Below are 13,433 nucleotides of genomic sequence, written 5' to 3' on the forward strand. Positions count from 1 at the left end.
GTGAGAGACCTGGAAGAAGTTCCACGCTCTTGGCTTTGGCCTGGCACAGCCCTAGACATTGCAGCCATTTGGGGAGTAAATCAGTGTGTGGAAGATCTCTGTCTCTCCTCTCTCTCTCTGTAACTCTACCTTTCAAGTAGACAAATCTTTGAAATAGAGAGATTGCATATGCCAGGCCCCAATCCCAGCAACCCTATAACCACTCCAATCCCCCTACAGATTTGGATTCAGCTGGTGTTGGTGAGGAGAAGGCAGTGAGGGTGGGTCCTTGGTATCCCAAGTTTAAAAAGGCTTCCCAGGTGATTCTAATGACCCATTGGCTTAAAGAGGTCGTTAATTCTGACAAGGTCTTCATGGTGGCTAGACGCATAGGGAAAGAAACAGGGCCAGTATAAACAAGCTAATCAGTGACTTCAGAAAGGTGGTTAATACCCACGCTGGTCTCCCGCAGGCTGTGATGGCCTGACTTCCCATATCTGAACCTGTGGCTCCTACCCCTGGCCTTCACTCCCCATCTCCTTAAATCTTGACCAAGGTACTTCAATTGCAGCCTAATGCATTCCCCTTGTTGCACCTCTGTTGGCTTCAGCTCCAGTGGTAGCCCTGTTGGGTGCAGGAGCTGTCTGGTAGCTCAGCCTTGATGTCTCAGTGCCCTCTGATGATTCAGGGCTGGTCCTTGACCCACGGTCCTAGGTAAGAAAGAATACAATCCTCTTTCCCCCAGACCAGAAGACTCAAGGGGCTGGGGAGGCTTCCACTTTCTTGAAGCCTGTAAAACCAGCTTTGCAGAGCTGCAGCTTTCCCCTCCTGCTCCAGTGAAATTCAGCATCAAAATATCCAACAAGAGAAGAGAATTAAACAACTATATATTGCAGATTTTTCTTTGTTCATTTTGAAAATTTCATAGCAAAATGTTCTGAGGTTTATCTGAGGGTTAGAAAAAAAAAACTGATTTTAAAACCTGTTCTTGTAAACTAAATCGTGATTTGGTAGCACTACTTTGAAGCACAAAAGAAGATCATTGAAGGGTCTGAGCAGAGATAAGACATTACCCAATTTGCATTTTTATTATTTTTTTGAGATTTATTTATTTATTTGAAAGAGTTACATGGGAGAAAAGGAGAGGCATAAAGGGGGAAAAGAGAGGGGCCGGCGCTGTGGCACAGTGGGTTAATGCCCTGGCCTGAAGCGCCAGCATCCCATATGGGCGCTGTTTTGAGATCCGGCTGCTCCACTTCCAATCCAGCTCTCTGCTATGGCCTGGGAAAGCAGAAGATGGCCCAAGTCCTTGGGACCCTGCACCTGCATGGGAGACCCGGAAGAAGCTCCTGGCTCCTGGCTTCGGATCAGCACAGCTCCAGCCATTGCAGCCAACTGGGGAGTGAACCATCGGATGGAAGATCTCTTTCTCTCTCTCTCTCTTTCTCTTTCTCTCTCTATCCTTCTCCTTCTTCCTCTCCTATCTGTGTAACTCTTTTCAAATCTTTTTTTAAAAAAAAGGAAGGGGAAAGAGAGAGAGGTCTTGCATCCATTGGTTCACTCTCCAATAAGCCACAATGGCCAGAGCTGTTTACAAAGTTCTCACTTTTAAGCTGCCTCAAAACACTGGGAAATTCAAAACCAGGTGAATCTGAATGCACCCTTTTATTCTGTACTGTCATCGCCAGTGAATTCTCATTTTAGACTTGGCTATCTCATACCATATAAAAACCTACACCTCATCAGGATTACCGACACTCTTTTTTTTCATGTCCATATAGATAGTGTAGTTCATGGTGGATGATCATCTGCCTGTCCTGCTCCTCCTCACTCTATACATACACTACAATGGATTCCATACATTCACTTAATTTCCTGTTAAGTTATTGTGTCACTTTTTTGTGGCTGCTTCAAAAGTATATAAATGGTATTATGCTAAATATATCACTCTGATACATTTTTCACTGGACACTGATATTTTAAATCATAATATATTCATTTAAATCAGCATGGCTTCTAACTACTGCAAAATATGCACCACCACCAACCCCTATTTTATTCATCTATGATGAAAACTTAGAATTCCTCAAACATCTCTGATGAACGTTTTTGTGTGTATCCCCTACTGAACTTACATAATATATCTGGAGTACATGCCTAGGGAGGACCATAAGGTGTTCATATACTTTAAATGAATGATGATACATAGCTTTCCTGAGTAATGTACCAGTCTAGATGCCCACTGACAGGATATGGAGTTCACATTGCCCATGTTCTTGCCAATACTTATTAACATCCACCTCTTAACTCTTGTCAATTGAATGAGTATTGTTTAAATTTGTTATTCTCTGGTTTCTTATATGTATCAGTATCTGTTCACATATATTTGTTAGATTTTCCAACATATCTTTGTGAAAATAGCCTATTCCTATCTTTTGACCATTTCTCAGTTGGGTTTCTTTTCTTTTTCTTGTTGATTTTCAGAAGAACATTGTATATTATTTATACTAGTTCTTGGTTTTAAACATTGCAACTATCTTGTCCATGTCACTTAAATTTGTCTATGACTTTTCTGCATTTTCTATGGCAATATTAGGAACCTTTGGTAAAAAAGAAATTCTCTTCCTTTTAAAGTAGACTGGAAATATGAAGCCTTTCAACTCTCATAATTGCAAAACCATCCCTTCACCAAATCATGAGACACAATGACTAAAGAGAAATAAATTTTAAGTTTGAATTCCCAGACTTCAACAGTGTTGATTAAGGAAGGCTTTTGGTGTATCCTATTAATAAACTGAGGCCATTTTTATTTACCTCATCTTGTTCCACAAAGGATCTGAGGAAGCTTACAAGAAAACAAGCAATAAAAATGAAAAATATAAATTTAAAAATCAGGAACAAGGAAAGTACACCGCAGAATAGAAGGTCAAGACCAGGAAGAAACTAAAAATGCAGATATGTAGGCCACAGGGTCCCAGAAACTTATTAATGCTGAGCCAAAAATTTGGCTCTGAGCTTCTTGGCAACCAGAGGGAAAAGGGAAAAGGGAATACAATCAGGCATAGTCAACGATAGTCCCTTTGTTGATAAGAAAACATGCAAGTTCCTTACAGAAAGATAAGCTTTTCCTGACCCTGAACTCCAAAAGAATTTCTCAGGTGGGTTTCATACTGGGGACAGTTATCCTAACAACATCTCCATGGGAAAAGCAGTGCTTCTTTTTTCTTGTAACATCTTTAGCAAAAGCTAAAACTGCAGTCAGTTAGAACATGGAAGATAACCCAGTCTCTCATCTACTTATTAAGCATGAATGAATGAAGTGATGAGAAGAAACCCAAGACTATACAAGTACACAGTCTTTGAGAGTACAACTCAGAATAAGAATCCAACTAAAAACAGCCAAAAGAAATAATGGCATATGAGTATTAGCAAAGATAACACAAACTGCTGGAAATCTCAGTGGCTTAGCACAATGGACATTCATTTCTCACGCATGTAAAACCAAAGCAAGAACCAACTTCCTTCCAACCTTGTGGTGCCACCATCTTCTACACATGGGAAAAGAACATAAAAGATCACACATGGGGGCTTTTTACACACCAGGCCTAGCAATGAGAGCACAGCACTTCTGCTCACAGTTTACTGGCTATGAATTTGGTCAAAGGGCCAGTGCAAAACCATGAGGGAGCTGGGATATAGTCCAAAGCCAAAGGCCCAGGGAACCAAGTGAAAACTTATCACTCAGCACAAATTATCAGTTGGGTCTTTGAAATACTTCCTCATAATTTCAATTTTCTAAGTCAGGGCCCAGTACACTACAACTTATCAGCCAAAAACAAAACCCTATCAACTGTTTCCCTATGGCCTACCACCTAAGAATGTCATTTTCACAATTGGGAGAAAAAAGAAGAAGAACAGGATATGGAGTTCACGTGATAATTATATGAAATTCAAATTTCAGTCTCCATAGAAAGTTTCACTAGAACACAGCAACACTCATCCATTTATATATTGTCATGGCTGCTTTCGCACTACATGACAGCAAAAAAAAATTTTTTTTTGGTAGATATACTAGTTTTTTTTTATTTAAAACCTTTTCTTTCTTTTTTTTTCCATTTATTAAACTTTTATTTAATGAATATAAATTTCCAAAGTACAGCTTATGGGTTACAATGGCTTCCCCCCTCCCAAAACTTCCCTCCCACCCGCAACCCTCCCCTTTCCCACTCCCTCTCCCCTTCCATTCACATCAAGATTCATTTTCAATTCTCTTTATATACAGAAGATCAGTTTAGTATATATTAGGTAAAGACTTCAACAGTTTGCACCCACACAGAAACACAAAGTGAAAAAATACTGTTTGAGTACTAGTTATAGCATTAAATAACAGTGTACAGCACATTAAAGACAGAGATCCTACATAATATTTTTTAAAAATTAATTAATTTTCTATGCCATTTCCAATTTAACACCAGGTTTTTTTTTTCCATTTCCAATTATCTTTATAAACAGAAGATCAATTCAGTATATAATTAGTAAAGATTTCATCAGTTTGTACTCACACAGAAACACAAAGTGTAAAAATACTGTTTCAGTACTAGTTATAGCATCACTTCACATTAGACAACACATTAAGGACAGATCCCACATGGGATGTAAGTACACAGTGACTCCTGTTGCTGACTTAACAATTTGACACTCTTGTTTATGGCATCAGTAATCTCCCTAGGCTCTAGTCATGAGTTGCCAAGGCTATGGAAGCCTTTAGAGTTCGCTGACTTTGATCTTATTCCGATAGGGTCATAGTCAAAGTGACAGCAAAATTTAATAGTTGCAACAGAGACCGAAAGACTGGGAGAACCAAAGATACTTCCTCTGTGGTTTTTCAGCAAGATTTCCCAACCATTGCTTTAAACTAATGAGTCTATGAGTTGAGCAGCAAGTATTGTCAGCATGACCTGAAACACAAATATGCCTGAAAAAGAAGCTGAAGTGGATCTTAGGCATTAGTGATCAAATGAATTGATGGCAAAATTGATGCCTTTGGGGGACACTAGGAGTGTGGCCACGATTCTAGCCATTCCTCCTCATGCAGACTTGGATCAAGGAGAACCAGTAAAAAAAAAAGCCAGAATCTTTCATAGGAAGTATTCCTAGATACAGTATTTCTAGATTTTGTAGAAAGTATTTCTAGATCCACACAAGTTAAAAAAAAAAAAAAAAAAAAAAAACAAGTGACTAGTACCTCACTTTTACATAGCAAGTAAACAAACATGGTTTTCAAATTTCTCAACTGAGAAGCCATTCCTTCAACTGAACTGTTAGATATTACACCAGCCTGCCTTGTTTTTAATAAATAATTCATCACTCTGTTTTAGAACTGGCACTATTTTTCAGGGAGTGCAAATATCTTAATTCTAGCAGTAGAAAGAAAAAGAATTGTATATTGTGACCCCAAATATTAAAAAGTGTATCTGTCATTCATTCCTGATGAACTTAAGATAATGTTCTCTGTTTCTTGATAATGCAAAAATCAGATCAATAACAAAAGTCATTCCTTTTTGTCAGAATATTGATTGCTATCAGTTCTTCCTACTGAAATTTCAAAAGATAAATAAGTTCACAATGAATACATGCTGCTAACACATACATAGAACAGTTTAATAATTTAATAAGGAATAGAATATACCAACATACCAAAATAAGCTTTAAAAAACAATCTCAGCATTGTCAATAGGCTCCTCCTCAAGAATCCCAGTGACATCTGACATAAGCATTGGGATAAAGTTTGTTGGGGTGTTTTTTGTTTGCTTCATTCTGCTTTTGTAACCAGTGTAACTAGTCATCCAACAGGAACAAAATCCCCATCCCTTGGGAACTGGGCTACCTGAAATCTGGAAGACAAAAATTTGGGAATGACTTCGGAGATCATTATTCCAGGGTCCATACAAAACTTTGTTTTATAGAAGAGGAAACTGAGCATCGGATAAGGAACTTGCCCAGACCACACAGCCAGTGAGTGTAGCAGCCCGTTCCCCATCCTGCGGTTCCTCCTCCACACCAATCATCCTCCATGTACTGGCCCTGGAGCCCTCACTGACTCAAGCAAGGTTAATGTACCCTCCTTCTAAAGTGGATACGTCCAAGTCCAAAACCATTTACTGTATGAACATTCCCTCAAAGAGACCTGTAAAGCAGAGGCCCCGTCAGTTCTGCGGGGCCCCCCAAAATCCCACAATGCCATCGTGGCAAGAATTGAGGTTACTCCAACTCTTTAGTCAAGGCCTCAGATGTCTTTCCACTGCCTCCTCAGACCACTTTGCTTAAGCACAGCTCTCTTCTTCCCTCCTTGCCCCCTTCCTCTTTCCTCCCTGGCACCTGCTTTACAGATCATTCTGCTGGGACGAAAAGGCACAGACAGCACCAAGAAGTACACAGCCACTCAACTGCAGAGCACATAATCTCTGAGCAACCACTTTTTTTTTTTTTTTTGACAGGCAGAGTGGACAGTGAGAGAGAGAGAGACAGAGAGAAAGGTCTTCCTTTGCCGTTGGTTCACCCTCCAATGGCTGCTGTGGCCGGTGTGCTGCGGCCAGCACACCTCACTGATTCGAAGCCAGGAGCCAGGTGCTTCTCCTGGCTTCTCTATGCGGGTGCAGGGCCCAAGGACTTGGGCCACCCTCCACTGCACTCCCTGGCCACAGCAGAGAGCTGGCCTGGAAAAGGGGCAACCGGGATAGAATCCGGCGCCCCGACTGGGACTAGAACCTGGTGTGCCGGCACCACAGGCGGAGGATTAGCCTATTGAGCCGCGGCGCCGGCCTCTGAGCAACCACTTTTACTCTAACATTCCAAGTTGCTATTTGAAAATCCAGTATGTGTTTGCAGATTTATTTCTACTTACACAAAGAATTTTAAAAGTAACCAAAACCATGATAAAGTTTTGTTAATTCTTTAATCATTTTTTAATTCAAACACTTCATGACATGGACCACCTCCTCTTGGCAGGAGGAATTCTCTAATCAACCAAACACAATCAATATTATTCAGTGTTACTTGACAAAACTAAAGAGTAATCTCCAATTTCCCTCAGCTTTGAATAGGACCAGATCTCATTAAAATAAAAATAACGATCTCTCTGTGGTCTCTAGCTCCCCATTGCAAAACCCCACAACCTCCAATTAGCAGTGATTTATTTTATGCAAAAGTAGTAGCAACTTAGTCTTTTCTCATCAGTTCCCAAAATGTATATTATTTCAGTGTTTCCTTCATGCCAAATCAGAGATACTCAAAACTCTTAACATCGGATCAGCGCGGTGCGCCGGCCGCAGTGCGCCTACCGCGGCGGCCATTGGAGGGTGAACCAACGGCAAAGGAAGACCTTTCTCTCTGTCTCTCTCTCTCACTATCCACTCTGCCTGTCAAAAAAAAAAAAAAAAAAATCTAGCAAAGTATGGGCCGGTGCTGTGGTGTAGTAGGTTAATCTTCCACCTGTGGCACCGGTTCGAGTTCCAGCTGCTCCACTTCCAATCTAGCTCTCTGCTGATGGTCTGGAAAAGCAGTAGAAGATGGCCCTAGTGCTTGAGTCCCTGCACCTGCGTGGGAGACTTGGAAGAAGCTCCTGGCTCCTGGCTTCGGATCAGCTCAGCTCGGGCTGTTGCGGCCAACTGGGGAGTGAGCCAGCAGATGGAAGAACTACCTCCTCCTCTCTCCCTCACTCCCTCTCTCCCTCTCTCCCTCTCTCCCTCTCTCCTTCTCTCTCTCCTTCTCTCTCTCCTTCTCTCTCTCCTCCTCTCTTGTCTGTAAATCTGCCTCTCAAGTAAATAAATAAATCTTTAAAAACAGACCAGGAGCCAGCACTGTGGGTTAACGCCCTGGCCTGAAGCGCCAGTATCCCATATGGGTGTCAGTTTGAGACCCGGCTCCTCCAATTCCAATCCAGCTTTCAGTTATGGCCTGGGAAAGCATTAGAAGATGGCTCAAGTCCTTGGGACCCTGCACCCTCATAGGAGACCTGAAGGAAGCTCCTGGCTCCTGGCTTCATATCGGCACAGCTCCAGCCATTGTGGCCAATTGGGGAGTGAACCATCGGATGAAAGGTCTCTCTCTCTCTCTCTCTCTCTCTCTCTCTCTTTCTCTGTGTGTAACTCTGACTTTCAAATAAATAAATAAAAAGCTTAAAAAAAAAAAAAAACCTTGTAAAGTAGATGCCATGGTCCTGATTTTCAAAATACTTGCCTAGTAATGAGTGTGATTTTCTTTCAAGAGACTTAACCATGATTCTTCCAAGTGAACATGTCCCTACAGTTCCAGAATTCTGCACATGGACCTAACCGTCAAAACAACCACAAAAGATGGGGAAACAATTCAAAGCATCGGAATTTAAAAGTTTCAAAGGCAGATATTTAGATATTTGGGGGGCATATATACATCAAGAGGCCACTAGCTTTTCACTCTCAGTTTTATGTGAGTTACAAAGAGAAGGGACCATGAAGTTCTTACCGTCCTCTCTCTCTTTTTAAAAAAGAAACAGACAATACAGTGTGGTGACTAAGAGCCCATATTCTAGAAACAGATAGGGTTCAAATCTTAGCTCCATCACTTTCTCTTCTGTGTAGTTGATCGAGCAGATTCGTCTCTACACTTTGGTATACTCATCTATAAAAGAAGACGATGACATTTACCTCATTGGTTTTGTGAGGATTAAATGAAATAATATGGATATATACGTGGGGAGGGGGACACTCAGAAAGAACTTGGCGCTTAGTAAACCCTTGGTAGATACTGTTTCTTTTTAATAGATTGGAAAGTCACAGCCAGGAAAGCCATGTGACTCACCCAAAGGGACGTCACAAGAAGTCCTAAAAGTCCTATCTTCTTCCTCCACACCAAGGGGTCACTCCACTGTGTACCTGCCTTCTTGGAAATGTTTTGATCTTGAAAACTCAGATATCAACATTGCTTAGTATTAATGCAGCAACTGAGACAAATACAAATACTTTTATCAAGAATTACAAGTTTCAATCTGAATCTGTGTACCCTTGGACTAACAATTCCCCACTCCTACACAAACACACACACACACATACTCTCAGGCACACACAGATACCACTTGCATCACGTTTTCTAACAAGGTACGGCTCTCATACTTGCCCACATTCTCACAGCTGTTTATGATGACTCTGCTGTTGTTCCCATTAGCTGTCACTATTCTTGCACTGTGAGAAGAGTGATCAGTTCTGTTCCCACTTACATCAATGGAACAGACCTGCTCACGGCAACCAATTTCCTTCCCAGCCTTTAGTCTGTGTAACTTCATAAAGAGAACTAGGTATCAACTTTCTCCAAGAAGTCTAAACATTTAGAATCTTATTTCTTCCATTTATATGACTAAATCTAACAAGAAGCCTATTTTTCCTTTTTTTTTTTAAAGATCTATTTATTTATTTGAGAGGCGGAGTTACAGAGTGAGAGAGGGAGAGACAGAGAGAGAGAGAGAGAGAAAGGGAGAGATCTTCCATCCACTGGTTCACTCCCAAATGGCCAAAATAGCCAGAGCTGAGCTGATCAGAAGCCAGGAAAAAGGCAGGAGCTTCTTCTGAGCCTTTCATGTGGGTGCAGGGGCCCAAGCACCCTAGGACACCTTCTACTGCTTTTCCAGGCCAACAGCAGGGAGCTGGATCAGAAGTGGAGCAGCCGGGACTCAAACTGGCACCCACATGGGATGCCAGCACTACAGACAGATACTTAACCTACTATGCCACAGCACTGGCCCCAAAAAGCCTATTTTTCATACCACTAAAGATGAAATGAGACCAAACTACTCTAGACAGAAAGTAATTTCATTATCATCCATCAGGATAGCATGCTCTTTTATAACAGTAATTTTTTAAAATGTTAGGCCATCTCAAACACCAAGGAAATTAAAAGAAGCTTACTTTTATCTAGGAATGGAAGGGAAAGGAATTGCAGGCTTGCCTAATGTTGATCATTTAAACGGGAGTGTTTAAAACTTTTCCTTGAAGTATGGTTATGTTCTTAGAATAGTTCTGCTGATTCACTCCCCAAATAGCCACAATGGCCAGGGTTAGGCCAGGCCAAAGCCAGGAGCCAGGAGCTTCTTCCAGATCTCCCACATGGGTGCAAGGGCCCAAGCACTTGGGTCATCTGGTGCTGCTTTCCCAGCCACATTAGCAGGGAGCTGGATCGGAAGAGGAGCAGCCAGGCAGCAGTTTAACCTGCTACACCACAATGCCAGCCCCTAAATGTACAATTAGTACATGTTAATCAAAAACGTATAAAAGGCCGGTGCCGTGGCTTAACAGGCTAATCCTCCGCCTTGCAGCGCCGGCACACGGGGTTCTAGTCCCGGTTGGGGCACCAGATTCTATCCCGGTTGCCCCTCTTCCAGGCCAGCTCTCTACTATGGCCCGGGAAGGCGGTGGAGGATGGCCCAAGTCCTTGGGCCCTGCACCCACATGGGAGACCAGGAGAAGTACCTGGCTCCTGGCTTCGGATCAGCGAGATGTGCCTGCCGCGGTGGCCATTGGAGTGTGAACCAACAGCAAAGGAAGACCTTTCTCTCTGTCTCTCTCTCTCTCACTATCCACTCTGCCTGTCAAAAAAAAAAAAAGTATAAAACTCTTGTATAATATAAAAACACTAAATTAATTTTTAATACTTAAAAATAGAATGGCTAATATTAAGAAATTGTTTTTTGCCTACCTAGTATGAGGGCACTTCAAAAGTCTGTGGGGAAATGGAATTAAAAATAAATCTGGGGGGCCAGCACTGTGGTGCAGCAGGTTAACGCCCTGGCCTGCAGTGCCAGCATCCCATATGGGTGCCAGTTCGCATCCTGGCTGTTTAACTTCCGATCCAGCTCTCTGCTATGGCCTGGGAAAGCAGAAGATGGCCCAAGTCCTTGGGCCCCTGCACCTGCGTGGGAGACCTGGAAGAAGCTCCTGGCTCTTGGCTTCAGAACAGTCAGCTCCAGCCGTTGTGGCCAGCTGGGGAGTGAACCATCGGATGGAAGACCTCTCTCCCTCTCTCTCTCTCTCTCTCTGCCTTTTCTCTCTCTGTGTAACTCAGACTTTCAAATAAATCTTTAAAAAATAATAATTTGAAACAAGTGTTTGTACAGCAGTTAAAACACTCAAATCCCATATCAGAGTGCCTGGATTAGTCTTGGCTCCACTTTCAATCCAGCTTCCTGCTAATGTGCCCTCTGGGAGGCAGAAGATAATGGCTCAAGTGGTTGAGTTCCTGCCATCCACATGGGAAACACAAACTGAACTCCTGGCTCCTAGTTTTGCCTGGCCCTGCCCAGCTTGTTCTGAGTATTTGGGAGTGAATCAACAAGTGAAAGACATCCTTTCTCTCTCTCTCTTTCAAATAAAATGAAAATAAATAAATAAATTTTTAAGAAGCATGTATTTTGGAGTAAAACATTTTGAAATCCATGGATAGTCTTTCATAAGATGTATTTTTCCATTGACTTTTTAAATAACTGTCATGTACATGGATTTCAAAATGTTCTGCACACCAAAATAAACTTATCGTTTAATTTCATTTTTCCACAAACTTTCTGAAGTGCCTTAATGATGCCAAATAAATGAGAAATTGCTTTATGTTCCTTCCATTCCTAGGTAAACTGAGTTGCCCAATAAAATCACAGGAAGGAAAAATCAAGACACTGAAGTCCAGGATTCCAGTTCCCATTACTAAAGTTCATTTGTTCATGTATTCAATAAATATTTGTTATGCTACTAAAATTCCAGGAACAGGTAAATTGTGTATAGCTCCTACTTTCAGAGACTACAGTTACTAACACAATAGGGAATTTACTTAAATTTAGAAAGAGATAATGCTACAAGAGAGGCATGTATGAAGGACAGATTTTTTTTTACTCATGGAATTAGGATAATATTATTGAACAATAAAAAGACCACAGTTGATATTCAAAATTGAGAAGTTGTATTCATCATGTATTACATGATGTGCATTACCTTAAAAAGTGAATTCTATATAGTACTAAGCGAAAAAGCAAGCTATAAAACAATATGCATATTTTTGAATTTTTTGTTTTTAACTGTCACATAAAACTCATACATATTTATGAGGTATGATGTGATGTTTCAATATACATACACATTGTGTAGTGTTCAATCAGGGTAAACATCTCTCTGTTTGAACATTTATCATTTCTTTATGGTGAAAACACTCAAAATCCTTTCTTGTAGCTTTTCATTATCTATAGTCACCCTACTGTGCAATAAACCACCTGATCTTACTCTTATCTAACTATATCTTAGTACTTACTAAATAACATTTTCCCTTCCCTCCCTCCCCCTGCTCTCCTCAGCCTCCAGTAACCACCATTCTACTCTCAACTTCTATGAGATCCCTTTTCTATTTTTTATTTTTATTTATTTGAAAAGCAGAGGGAGGGAAGGAAGGAGGGAGAGAGAGAGAGAGAGAGAGAGAGAGAGAGAGATCTCCCACCCCCTGGTTTACTCTCCCAGTACCTACAACAGCCAGGGCAGGGCCAGGCAGAAACCAGGAGCCAGGAATTCAATCCAGGTGTCCCATGGGGTGGGAAGGAGCCATGTACCTGCTACCTCCCAGTGTGTGCATCAGCAAGAAGCTGAAGTAAAAAACATTTCCAGGATTAGAATCCAGGCACTCCAATATAGGATGCAGGATTCCCAAACCTGATCCTGTGTGCTAAATGCCCACCCCAGATCAAATCAACTTTTTAATATTCCATATAAGGGAGAAATTGTGTGCTATGTGTCCTTCTGTTTAATATAACCATTGTATATACACATGCACACACATACATCAACATGCATGTGTGAACCACAATGATAAAAATGCTGATCTTTAGACAGAGAAATTTCAGGTGGTTTTGATCCTTTTGCTTTGTAACATGTCCAGCTTGACTCCAATAAAACCTGCAAGGGTATTACCACACAGTGGGGAAAACTTGCCCATGGTGACCACGTAAAAGATTGCATCATGCAATGATTAGTGTTGAACTGTTAAGGAGCTAACACTGAAGGAAGATAGATTATGACCAGGATGGAGGACTGGCTCGTTTCTTTTCTGACAGCCATCGCCCTGATTTTTTTTTCCATCTGTCAACACTGAATGAATAATACAAAAGCATTGACTCTACTTTTGAGTAATATTCAGAGAGCTAAGTACATGACTGAAGACCAAAAACAAAACTGAAATAGCCAGAACTCTTGAAAAAGTGTTTCCAATTATACTATCATTAATAACCAATGTGATTCCAAAAGCCATTGTTCTATGTTGGAAATATGCAGTCATCTTCTTACCTAGCAGAGTGGAAGGCCTGGTAGGTCACATAAAATTAATTGATGAAACCTAGCCTGACTTTAAGAAGGGTTTTGATCCTGACTTCCTGATGTATATGACCAGCTGGGAAA

This window comes from Lepus europaeus, chromosome 1 (assembly GCF_033115175.1).
Source record: "Lepus europaeus isolate LE1 chromosome 1, mLepTim1.pri, whole genome shotgun sequence".
NCBI classification, from domain to species: domain Eukaryota; kingdom Metazoa; phylum Chordata; class Mammalia; order Lagomorpha; family Leporidae; genus Lepus; species Lepus europaeus.